The sequence below is a fragment of the Lissotriton vulgaris genome, chromosome 5 (genome assembly GCF_964263255.1).
Source record: "Lissotriton vulgaris chromosome 5, aLisVul1.2, whole genome shotgun sequence".
Classification (NCBI taxonomy): domain Eukaryota; kingdom Metazoa; phylum Chordata; class Amphibia; order Caudata; family Salamandridae; genus Lissotriton; species Lissotriton vulgaris.
Genome location: NC_141693.1, coordinates 509,580,381 through 509,594,514, shown reverse-complemented (window position 1 = coordinate 509,594,514; position 14,134 = coordinate 509,580,381).

Here is a 14,134-nt window from a genome sequence, read left to right as displayed (position 1 = left end):
ACAATACTAAAAGCATCCACAAAAATAATGTACCTTGTTTCTCCATCAGCCATTTTTGTCACCTTTTTACTTGCTGTTCCAAAAAGGTGGCAGAAAGGGGTGGCTCAGTAGTAATTTGCAGCTTCCCTGCCGTCCAAAAAAGCAAAGAAAAAGCAAACACATAACAAAAAAACAAGAAGGACTGGTGCAGGGAGAGGAAACAATCAATAAGCAGGAAAAGCAGGTGAAAAAGCTGAAAAGGGAAGATCAACAGTAAGCAGGCAGCAACAGCTGTGTTTTCGAGCAGGGAAAAAGTAGAAAATAGCTGAACAAGTCAAGGAAAACAGCATGAATGGCTTTAGTGGATGTGAGATAAAACAGCTGGCAGGGGAGAAAGAACAAGACACATGTTTTCCAAAGGAGTGCTGAAAGAAAAACTAAAGATTAGCTCCCTCGTGTCAGGGTGACACAAACCCACCTATAAGTATTATTATTGCACACAAGAAGACTCTTAACTTCGTACAGGGAATGTTATTGTGGCGAGACCTAAACTATGGCCTCCCAATTGGTTTCAAGAGTCTAATTAAGTAAATAACAAAATATTAATTTTAAATTTAAATTAATCCTAAATTTCAGGGGCCAAATAATAGAACATTTGGCCCCTGAAATTTAAGTCATAAATACGTAGACTGACATAACTTGGAGTAATCCTTCTTTACATGTTCTATGAATTCTTATCAGTGCTAAACCCTGCAAGAATGGCATAGGGGCACAGTGGAAGCACTTTTGGGCAAGAGCTCATGGTTGCCGTTCCTGTGACCTCCGTTTGCACAAGAAGGGTAGTGATTCCCTGAAATTGGTCACATTTACTGTCAGTAAGATCTGCACTTGCTTACCCTCTGTCTAGTAAGAGAGCTAGAACTATCTTTTTACTGTTTACCGTACAGATCATTGTTAAATGGGATAGCAACTAGCCAAAAGACATATAGTACAGTTTTTGATACTAATGGAAAGGGCCAAGCTGAGATTAAATCAGCTGTTCAAACTGCGTAGCCGCAGAAAGTGTCCATAAAGTAAAATCTTGGAAATTTCCACAAACCACACATTGCATCTACAGGATCCATTCGGTCCAAACTAATGACTGAAATGTGCCGTTGTTACTCATTTATTGATAATCTGCAGTATAAGTGCAACTTGATCTCACTGCAAAGACTTTGCCATTGTTAGATTTATCATTCTGAAATGTAATATTGGGAAAGCAGTGTAACCCATTAGAGAGTGTATTAGGCTTATTAATCAAGTGCGTGTGAAGTGTGGTTGTGCCAGTATTCAAGTAAAGGGCACCAGCGCATTTTCTGCCCTCTAATTAACCTCCTACTCCTTATCTATCAGAGTTAGAAATGATAGCAGATACGTTTCAGACGTGCTAACTGCTTATTAACTGTGTGGAATTCATAAACGATGCCCCACTGTGTTTTATGCGTAAGTAGGTCAGGCCAGCATACACGGGAAATTAATAAAAAGGCAGAGTATACAGGGTGTGAAAAAACACACATCTACGGACATCGAAGATCTAAGAGCTGAACATTTGCGGAATTGATAAAATAGGGCACGAGATAGCTACAATGTCAACAGAGTACTACCAATACATTTTGTTAAAATTGCTAAAAAAAAAGGCACTCTTTAGGCTTAACTTCCAAACTAGGAAAGACATAGTAAAGTCTTCAAAGAAGTGGCACACAGTGTACTTAAATTACAATTTCCTCCCTGATCAACCTTCCTCGACGAGAACCGATGTCCAAATTAGCATCTCTAAAGGTTCACTCTTTTCATGTGAATAAGAAATGCCCAGTTAACATTATTCATGTTAAACGAATACCATTGATCTTCAACCTTTATTTAAATATACTACTGACAGTATATTTCAATTATGCAAGCTTTCCCACTTTATGTGTTCACATAGTGATATGTTCTACTTTATTAATACATCATTTGTGACGTGTAGCCCAACCACCATGATCTTAATGAGGCCCAAACATATTAACACCTTTCTCAGGAAGAGCAATAATAACAATGTCCTTTAATCTCAGTCTGGATATCAAAAACTCTGAGAAATTCAGAAAATCTGACCATTTTCCCAATCATGCTGGGTAAAGATATGGAAATTCTGTGGACAGAAATAACTACACAATTGATTTTCCTTGATTTCCACAAATTGTGTTCATGTTTATACAATGATACATTGTATGGATTTACATACACACGGTGCTTCTTTGTGCTAAATTCCAGTCACTGGGGGCCAGTGGAACAGCAACTGTGAAGGGAATGAATTCTCCATTTGAACAAAAACTATCCCTTTGTCTTGTCCTCTTTTATTTGTCATCAACTGTTCCTTTTGGTAGTGAGCAATAATAGATGCCAATGACCTTTCCAGACTGATTTCCATAAATGAAGGTCCCCACAAATGCCCCAAAGCACTGTCACAATAAAGACAGCCTCTAGGAGTCAGTGTTCCTGTCCATCCATTTCAGCATGGACCTATGCCCACTGGGTGACATGATCATCAATGCAATTAAACATTCTGGTTTTACATCAATGACGCCAAATATGTTAAGAAATATTGTGGGGCTCAATCTAACTATTAGAATATCCCAGGCTATTTGCAACATGCCCAGGGTCGGAAGAAAAACAAAGAAATATCTATTTCATCCCTTTTTGGATAACCACAGATTAATACTGTAACAAAAGAAACACACATCAAGCTCCTGTATGTAAGAACAATTATCCTGCTACTCACAGATCAGGCTCTTTATACCAGGCTCATGAAATAAAGCAATGATCTGCTTACAAATGTTCCAGAATAGAGCACCTCCTTTTGTAACTATGCTGAATCTTCTCGTAGGTGATGGTTGCATTCATAATTCTATGCTTCCCACAAAGGGACCTAGGTGTGCAATTTTCTCACGCAATGCAGAGCAGAAACGACATTTCCAGTGTGCAGAGTATACTATGCTATTGATTATCATTCTTGAGTGTGCTGTGGTGACGTCTCATGAGGAGCAAAACCTTGAGAGGGTCGTACACCCCCTCCCCCATAAACAATGGTAATAGCGCTAGCTATACCATGTGGTATCAGTGCACTTTACAGAAAACAATGATTGCAACATCCAAAGCATAGAAACTGAATTTAAGTTCTATTAGAACATTGGAATGTTGGGAGCTCCATTTAAAACAATGGAGTGCTGTGGGCTTATAATGGGCTTATAATGGCTGGTATAAACCTGGAGCTCCAACATTCCAATGTTTCTTTCTTTGTTCACTGCTCTGGCTGTGAACAAAGGCTTCAGGGAACCATGCCCCTCACGCTCCCTTAAGGCTTTCTTTTTTGCTGTAATAGCTGATTCTAGCATATCATTGTTTATGGCTTTTCAGAAAGACAGAAGAGGATTTGTTTAATGGCGTTCCTTATATAGCCTATCAAACCCCAGGGTGTCAGAACGCTTTATATAAATAAGACATGGGCTATTTATCACACAGACAAAGGGCATGTCAGAAAACATAATATCCAGGTCTTCAAAAATGTTTTTATATTACGGTATATAATTTGAGAAATGTTTATTACACTAGGAAGGTAAAAGAGAAAAAGGTCTGTTATGAAACACTGTTGATGTCCCTTTCAAAAGTGGATATTGATGTGGAATGTCTGTATAGCATTCCAACTCCTTGTAGCATTTCGAGACTATGGTTATTTCAAGGTGGAAGAATTTCTTTAATTTTGGGGTGTCCCGATAGATTAGAGCTCGGCTTTTTAAAGTTCTCTTTCTATCAGAGAACTGACATTTTTAAGAGACGTTTTCAGGTTGTTCGCAGGAAATGCCTTGTATGTGAGTAAACCCAGAAGGCGATGCCTTGATTTTTTCCACTCGTAAATATAGGCGTTTTGAGACTTCATTGTCATTTTCTCATTTACAACCTTTATTGACACTTTATTCTGTGTACCTGGTATTGACTAAGCTAAACCTTTTGGAACAGCTCCCATTGAGGAGGCACGTTTCCCTGAAAAGTTTCTCAGACACTACTTCATAACTAGAGACTATATATGATACATTTTATATTATCCATATGTCCTGGATGTTATTGACTGACCACTTGGAATCTGAGCCTCTGGCTGGAAAGGGGTTGTATTTAGGTTGAACACCCACATCTATCAACGGTGCCACTGCACCACTTTAGGTTAGTTTGTTTCATGTACATTTTGGATGCGAGTTCACTTCTTTATTTAATTATACTTTCGGATAATTGATTAGTGTGGTTTTGTAGATTGCCCTATCCCATTTTAACTGTCCTGATGAAGACCCGCGTGCAAAGGCTAAATTCATCTCATGCAGCAGTCGGGTCAAAACGCTGACAATGATTTTCGAAGCCTGTATTGAATATATTCATCCCCGTGGGGGGTGTGCCAAGATTCTACTACCACTCACTAGAAATCACGATTACTGATATGTGATTGCTTTTAGACAGACCACTGATTTGGGCTAAAATGAGTTTTCAATATACATTGGTGAAAACTAAAAGACATTTTTAATGTGTATTACCTTTATTTATTTATTTCTCTTTCGTTTCTGATCACTTTTCACACAAGCACTTCTAAGTAAACCTCTTTTTGGACTCTCTTTGGAGCAACCATGATTAAGAGAAACTTTATGAACAGTGTATTCGTTATAAATGACTTTGAAAAAATATATCAATTCATTTTATGATTTGAAACTGTTCTAAGTGTGCTTTGTTCTATGGATTTTTCGCACACCGTCATTGCAACGTGATATTACATTTCCTTGCTAAATAAAATCTAGTAGGACCACATTTTTACATCTATTGTATGTGATGCAGGTAGTCTTAAATGCTTAGCAACGCTCCAAGGGAAGTCATCACAGACAGAACAAGTGTGATGTGCTTAGATCTTTTGTATTGAAGACTGTATGGCTAGCAAGTAGAGGGCTGCATTGATGGGAGGTAGATTACATTTAGGCAACCCAGTCAGGTGCACATTTGTGGGGTCTACACATGAGTAGATTAAGGCTTGGATAGCCAAGTTATGTCTTGTTTTGGGAGGAAGAGCTTCAGGCTCCTGAAAACATTTAGTTGGAATCTAGTGTTCTTAGCCATCTTCATGATATGTAGATTAAGGTAGGCCTGGGCGGTAAATTCCGTACTGCTCATGAAATTGGGTAATTTTGCATTCCACGAAGACTGCGGAATTGCCAAAAATTCAGCGATCCGTGGCTTCGTTGAATTTTTTGCTTGTTCACACTTTCAAAATGCTTGTTCGCAAGATATTTACCCCTGAGAACGCGAACAGGAAAAAAGCATTGCGAACGGTCAAAACAAGCAGTTCTGTGTGTTCCCGGACTTTTTGCGTGCTCGCTGAGAGTTTTTACTATTTCGCTGAGCTTTGCGTAGCGCGACTACGCAAATTCCACCCAGCAAGATTAACTCGTTGAGCTTGAGGCTAATTGACTTAATAGAAGGGTAGACTCTGATGTGAGGCCCATTTCATTTAGCTGGTTTGACCATTTAGATGGAAGGGGCTCATTATCATAGCGGGATTATCACTCATTAAGGGTAGCAGCACCTCAGCAAACACACATACAGCTAACCCAACACCCACAGATGCTCAACTCAGGAACACCCAGGTGCAAACAACATGACCAGAGAACTGTACAGCACAAACAGTTGCACTGCACATGAGCAACCATGACTGCAAAACAGTACAAATAAATCACACATTACTAATTGGGAAACTGTCATGAGTGGCACATTGGTCCTGTGCACAGATCAGCACCACGAAGCATAGTAACAAATGAAGTGGTGGGGAGGCACACACACTGCCAACCCAAGGGGATAGGTGACATGAGAGTGAAGTGTTTTGTACGTCAGTAGTGGACAGGTCAGGAGTGTACTGTAGGCAAATACATGGCGGAGTCACTCACAATGGGTAGGCATCAGAAGCAAAGCTAGGGGATGGTATAACTCAACATCCCACATGCCATACAGGAGCCACACGTGGCTCAAGTGACAGCAATGCATGCGAAAACTCACCCACAATGTCAGTGTGGCTGAGCAGGTCTGCACAGTGAGCACAAACAGTAACAAGAACATGGCTGATCAACAAAACACAACACAGACTTGGCTGTCACACACTTTGCATTCTCACAGCTGGCAGCAACAAGAAGAAGGTGTTCCCCAGGAGTGCAAGGACTCACCAGCACACTGCACAGTGCGCAACCTACAACTACCACATGTGCACACAATCACAAACACAGGGCTGGCGAATCAAACTAACAGGCACTCAGCTCCAGGGTGACACATGTGTGCAGTAACCATTGCAGTGGCACACACACATTAACACTTCTGACAAAGACACCCCCTTTACACTGCACACTTCATGACCACTCAAGAGCACACATTCAAATGTACCAATGTGACTAGGAAGACAGGCCATCACAAGAAGACCATACACCAACACTGCTGTCCACACATCAAGAAAGATCACACAGATATGATGGACCTTGGTCAGCCTTCCTGGAATCCTGTGGATAGAATCCCTCTCTGTGCTGGCTGTGCATTCAACCATGACATGGGTACAATTTAGCAAGCTCCGCCATAGAATGATTAGGATGACAGTAGGTCATCACAAACAAACATCAATGCACCCCAAGCCTCTGAGTCAGGAAGAACAGAAGTACCTATCACCTCTGCTGAACTCTGAAAAAGTGAAACAAGCAATTGCCAATGTTAAAGTGGTCTGTAGAGCATGTGTCACTTGAAACCATACCCATACAGAAACGTTTTTATTAAGCAAGGACAAAGCAGATAACAGGAGTCACTGTCCTTATTACATATCACCAATATAGACATCAAAACTAGCCTAGAGCAAGGATAGTGGCCAGTCCATAGTTTAAAGGAGGGACATGTGTGCATGAGAACATGCACAGGGAATGGGCATCTATAGTAACTAATAGCAAGGCCAGTGGCCAGTACAAAGTGCAAAGTAGGCACATGTGTGCTTGAGAAATTGCACAGGGAATGGGCATCCTAAATGATAAACAGCAAGGCCAGTGGCCAGTACAAAATACAAAGTAGGCACATGTGTGCTTGAGAAGCTGCACAAAGAATGGGCATCCATAGTAACCAACAGCAAGGCCATTGGCCAGTACAAAGTATAACAAAGTACATGTGTACATGAGAACCTGCACAGGAAATGGGCATCCATAGTAAGCAACATCAAGGCCAGTGGCCAGTACAAAGTGCAAAGTAGGCACATGTGTGCTTGAGAAATTGCACAGGGAATGGGCATCCTAAATGATAAACAGCAAGGCCAGTGGCCAGTACAAAATACAAAGTAGGCACATGTGTGCTTGAGAAGCTGCACAAAGAATGGGCATCCATAGTAACCAACAGCAAGGCCATTGGCCAGTACAAAGTATAACAAAGTACATGTGTACATGAGAACCTGCACAGGAAATGGGCATCCATAGTAACCAACAGCAAGGCCAGGGGCCAGTACAAAGTAGTACAAAGTACATGTGTGTATGAGAAACTGCACAGGGAATGGGCATCCAAAGTGATAAACAGCAAGGCCATTGGCCAGTACAAAGTAGAATTAAGTACATGTGTGCTTGAGAAACTACACAGGGAATGGGCATCCAAAGTGGTTAACAGGAAGGCCATTGGCCAGTACAAAGTGCAAAGTAGGCACATGTGTACTTGAGAAACTGCACAGGGAATGGGGGTCCTAAGTGATAAACACCAAGGCCAGTGGCCAGTACACAGTGCAAAGTAGGCACTTGTATGCTTGAAAAACAGCACAGGGAATGGGCATTCATAATACCCAACAGCAAGGCCAGCATCCAGTACAAAGTAGAACAAAGTACATGTGTGAATGAGAAACTGCACAGGGAATGGGCATCCATAGTAACCAACAGCAAGGCCAGTGGCCAGTACAGAGTGCAAAGTAGGCACATGTGTGCTTGAGAAACTGTACAGGTAATGGGCATCCTATGTGATGAACAGCAAGGCCCGTGGCCAGTACAAAGTGCAAAGTACATGTGTGCTTGAGAAACTGCACAGGGAATGATCATCCTAAGTGATAAACAGCAAGGCCAGTGGACAGTACAAAGTGCAATGTATATGTGTGCTTGAGAAACTGCACAGGGAATGGGCATCCTCCGTGATAAACAGCAAGGCCAATGGTTAGTACAAAGTAGAACAAAGTACATGTGTTTATGAGAAACTGCACAGGGAATGGGCATCCATAGTAATCAACAGCAAGGCCAGTGGCCTGTACAGTGTGCAAAGTAGGCACATGTGTGCTTGAGAAACTGCACAGGGAATGGGCATCCTAAGTGATAAACAGCAAGGCCAGTGGCCTGTACAGTGTGCAAAGTAGGCACATGTGTGCTTGAGAAACTGCACAGGGAATGGGCATCCTAAGTGATGAACAGCAAGACCAGTGGCCAGTACAAAGTGCAAAGTGCATGCGTGCTTGAGAAACTGCACCGCGAATGGGACTCCTAAGTGATAAACAGCAAGACCAGTGGCCAGTACAAAGTGCAAAGTACATGTGTGCTTGAGAAACTGCACAGGGAATGGGCATCCTAAGTGATAAAAAAAGCAAGGCCAATGGTTCGTACAAAGTAGAACAATGTACATGTGTGCATGAGAAACTGCACAGGGAATGGGCATCAACAGTGATGAACAGCAAGGCCAGTGGCCATTCCACAGTTTAAGGAAGGTACTTGAGAACCTTCACATGGAATGGGCATCAACAGTGATAAACAGCAAGGCCAGTGGCCAGTCCACAGTTCAAAGTAGGTACATGACAACCTTCACAGGGAACAGGCATCAACAGTGATGAACAGCAAGGCCAGTGGCCATTCCACAGTTAAAAGTAGGCACATGTGCGCATGACAAGCTGCACAGGGAATGGCTGAGACTGTACACTTCCATGGTCAGCAACACAGCTAGGGGATAACAATGGGCAGTCCAGGCACCGCTGTGGAAGAGACCGGTGTGTGAAGGGGACTTTGACTCAGACTTGGCTGTCAGTTGGACTGGGAGGTGGCTGAGTGTCAGGCCAGTTGGTGGACTGGACCAGGGAGAGAGACCAGCTGAGGTAGAGGCATCAATGGCTTTGGGAGCTGGAGGGCTGCTCGGACAGGCTGGTGTGGTGGCACTTGGAGGTGGAGTCATTCTGCCGTGAGACACAGTGTGGGAGAGCGAATGTGGAGGGGTGCCTTTCCACTTCTTGGGGACTCGATAGTGAATGAGTGTCTTGGGTGGAGTGGTAAGTGGGGCGGGCTCAACAGACTCAATCTCCAACACAGGTGCATCAGATGCAGGTGGTGGCCCTCTGGAGATCTGCTGGTTTGGGTGGTATGCTTGGCCTGGCCTTGCCTTTTACTCTCCACCCCCTGTTGACCAGGTGAACCCTCTACAGTGCTCTCCTTTCCCAGCTTCACAGGGGTGTGGTTGGGAGTTGAGGTTGTGGGTGAATCTGCCTTAGAGGGCTTTTTCTGTGGACTCTTAGCAGACACCAGCTTTACAGCAGGCACGGATACTGTCTGATTGTCTTTGTGAGTCGTTTTTGGGAAGGGAGTACCCTTGGATGAGGATGCTTTTGAGGCATGTGAGCCTGAGGCCTACTTCTTGGCTTGATTCCCCTGAGTGCCACCTGAAGATCGTTTGCCTTTGTGCTCTGGGGTACTTTGGTTTGTTTAGGGGATGGTGTCTGTGCTCTGGCCTGCTTGGGGTGCTGTTGTTGTGTGCTGCATGTGGTGTATCTTGAGCCTGTGGGCTGTGGTGTGTGGTCACTGTCGTCAGATGTAGCCATTGGCAGGGGGGTGGCCAAAGGTACTGGAGCTGGACTCTAAGCATGTGACAGCTGAATGGCTGCAGTCACTGTGGGAGACAAAGACTGGAAAGTCATGTGTAGCCCACCCACGTCTGAATGAATGCCCTCCATGAAGGATACTACCTGTGCCAACGTCTTGTCATGGTCTAGGAAGGCATTCAGGAGAGTTGCCTGACCCACACACAGTTGGTGGAAAAGGTCCACAGCCTCAACACTGAGGGCAGAAGTGGAGACAGGGGCAGGGGCAGCGGTGCCTGGAAGTAAGGACACTCTTCCCTTCTTACTGGTGTGAGCAAGTGTAGCACTAGTGGAAGTAGCTGGGAGGGCAGGCACTGGACGATGTGTGGTGGAAGACAAGGCAGATTTCCCACTTCCTGTGCCGGCCAACATAGAGGAGTCACAGCTTGTGTCAGATGACATTGAGGTTGGTGTCTCTGGCTGTGATTCCTCAAGCAAACCCTTGTCCCCCTCCGAGGCGCTGGTCACATCTGTGTCAGTGTGCTCATGTGTAGCAGTCATGTCTGATGTCTCACCACTGGTGTCTGTCCCATGTCCTTCTGTGCCCTCAATAGATGCTGCAAGATACAGAGACGTAGGTTCAGTTTAGTGCCATTCATGCAAACATCATATGCAAGCAAAGCACAAAATAAGATGATGGTACCCCCATGTTGCACACCACCTGGTGCAGTTACATTGTGGAAGCTTAATTCCAAAGTCAAAAATTGCATGGTATTATGCAAACTTGGCATCATTGACTCATGTGATGTCCACACAGCCAAATAGCTTTCCCGTACCTCCGTGTTACCAGACATACAGATCCTTATGAGCATTGATAGGTCTCTGTGGCTGGAAAAGATGTACCTCCCAACATGTTGTCACAGTCATCATCAACTTTATTTCACACCACTCGGGTGCATAAAAGTACACAGATCAAACATTTCAATACAGATGATGAATATAAGTTAAAAAAAGTGCAAATTGCAAACAAATAACTGGACTGGCATAATCATAAAAATAAACCAATAAAGACATTACAATGCAAATATTCGCAAGGTAAAAACAATACAGTAACATTCCCTTTAACCAGTAGCAGCATTCATGAGTTAAATTAAGTCACAGTCACATATGGAGTCACCATATGGGGACAACACGGATACAGTCTCCAAAATATCAGTTTGCAATGGCCATGAGCTCATGCCATTCCCCATGTCGTACATTGGGTCACAACTACAGCTGCACATTGTTAGATGTGTAGTTCTCACAATTTCTAAGTCAGGCACTGCACACATTGATGATGAAAGCACACTCAGATGAGGCACACTGCTGTTCACTGCCATGGAATGTCCCTGGCTCCCCCAGTGCAGCCAATGCCATAAGGCCACAACTCAGAATGCACTGTCAAGGGCCATTACTTCAATGACATGAGAAAGTACATGTAGGGAAAATGCATGACAGCTGTACCCAACACAGAGGCCACTTACAAGCCATTGCATCACATTAGCAACACCAAAGAGCTCAGCACTGGCTCAGGCTTAGAATACATGCAGTCACTCAAAACCAAAGTTACCCTTCTCAGAATACTCACCCCCAGCTTGCTCTTGATGGTCCTTCAAACGTGCATCCAGCTCAGGCTGTGTCACAGCTAAGATGAGGGCCATTAGTGGTGTCATGCTCCTGCCCTCCAACCTGTCAGTCCGAGGGAGCAACCCCAGTGTCATTTCTGCCACGTTTTTGCTCAGCCGGCAGATGTCATCCCACCTCTTGTGACAGTGTGTGTGCCATCGTTTGGAGATACCCAGAGCCCGCACCTTCCGTGCAATGGCCCTCCATACGACCTTCCGCTGGTGGACTTTGAGCTACAGGCATGGGAGATAAGAGGGGGAAATTTAAGTGACACTGGGTTATGTGCCACTATCTCTCAGCATGCACTAACTCAGCATTACTTCACAGATATGTTTAGCAGAGACAATACAGCATTACAAGTAGTATATAAGCATAGGATAATCATACCAAAATGCATGCAGGTATGAGGATGGTCACAATACCTGCCCATCTCATACAGATGCAGAATGCTAGCACAGAAAGCAATGTGAAGGAGGCCTACATCTGCTATCCAGTTTGTGGGTGAGCAAGACATACATTACATTGGAAATGATGTGTCGGGGCAGACTCACTGTGACCAACACTGCACATCCCTCAATGTCCTTGCCCTGTGTCATGGAGGTCACATTTAGGGACATAATCTTTCAATCTCACACCCTTCTTACAATTTCTGTCTTGTGAAATCCACAGGCCTGAGATAGCTCTTTGATTGATAGTTTAGCAGACAATCCATATGTCTCACTCTGTACATTCAGTGATGTGTCCTTGTCAAATTGGGCAGTGACTGTGCAGGCCAGGGGGGCTCACACTGAGGTACAAGGTGGGGCATAAGAAATGTCACATGCAGGGAAAAAATGATAGGACAAACAGTGCCTACACATACGAGTCAGTACACATATTGATGAAAATGGAAGGGGGTTGGTTCAAAAGTACAACAATCTGCTGTGTCATAGGTGTATTTCCACCAACAGTGTTACCCTCGGGCATTTCACTCTTGTGCATAATGCTGACACATCCATGGTGGCAATATTAAGTCAGACACACTTACATCAGTACCCTCTGGGCGTAAACTCTAGGTAATGTCACAGATAAGCCGGTGAAGAACCTCATGGGCCCAAACAGCCAGTAGCACAGGCAATTTCTTTACTGACTCCAGCTTACCAAACTTGCGGTGTCACTGTATGGCTGCAAAAACAATGCATGTCCCACCCATCCTGATATCCACCAGAGAAAAGTTTAAAATAGGCTACACACCCCTTTCTCCTGAAGTCAGCATGCTAGGCAGAGTATCACACAAACCCCCACTCTCTGGCACATACTGCAGCAGATCAACTTCATGTGTGCACATCTTGTACTCTCACATCCACTAGGAAACACTTACCATGACATATGGAGAACCATATAGCCTCCCATTCTGTGTGAGCACCTCGTCCATCAAGACTTCCAGCTCCTCTGTGGTGAAGGGACGGGCCCTGATGTTCTCAGTCTGCACCATCACTGGGTTCATGAGACAGGAGAAGCAGCAGTTGGTGGTAAGGAGTGTCAGGCAGCAGTGTCTGGAGACAGGAGCAGCAGCAGTTGGTGTTGAGGAGTGTCAGGCAGGAGTGTCTGGAGACAGGAGCAGCAGCAGCACCAGTTGGTGGTGAAGAGTGTCAGGCAGCAGTGGAAATGTGAGGCTCTGTACTGCACATATATAGCCCCCTGGGGTAGTTTCAGTGGTTCTAAGCTGCTGCAGTTGGTGTTCCAGGTCCGCTTTTTTCAAATGCATCCAATGACTGGCCCTGCAGTGGCGGAGCTCGCCTACCGCGATTTTCAAAATTGCATTAGGCTACTGCGATTGCAGTTCCCATTGGCTTTAAGGGCATGGGCATTGGGGGTGACACACCGCAAGGGCCAGGCGGTCACTGTCGTGATTTGGCCGCCTGATATTGGTGCCCATGGTCATGATTGTGGTAGCGAAGCACATCAATCGCCATTTACCAATGTGTAAATCACTACCGCGATTCCGGTGGGCATTGGCATTGACACACCGCAGGGGCCAGGCAGTCGCTACCGTGATTTGGCCGCTTGATATTGGTGCCCATGGCCGTAATTGTGTTGGTGGAGTAAACCAACCGCCATTTCCCAATGTGTTAATCACTATCGCGATTACCGTGGGCATTGGCTGTGTTAGACCTGGTATCATTGGCGTGAGTCTCCCTTCCATTTTTTCTGATTGCCTCCTCTGTTTTTGATCTGACCTGCTGGTTAGATGCTTTGGGCACTGTGCCACTGCTAATTGGTGCCATAGTGAAAGTGCTCCCTTTGTTAAATTGATGTATGGATTACTGACTCCATGAGTGGGTTTTTGATTTACTTGTCACACCCCAGGGCTTGTAAATCAAATGCTGCTGGTGGTCTTGCAGTACTGGTTATGCCACCCACTAAAGCTGCTTGTAAAGTGTGTCTCATTCCTGCCATTGCAGGGCCTGTGTGCACTTTGACTGCCATGTCGACTTGGCAAGTGCACCCACTTGCCAGTCCCTAAACTTTCCCTTTTCTTCATATGAGACACCCCTATAGTAGGCCCAAAGGCAGGGTGCATTGAAAGGTAGGACATGCCCTTGTGTGTGTGGCATTTTCTAATAGTGAATTACAGCC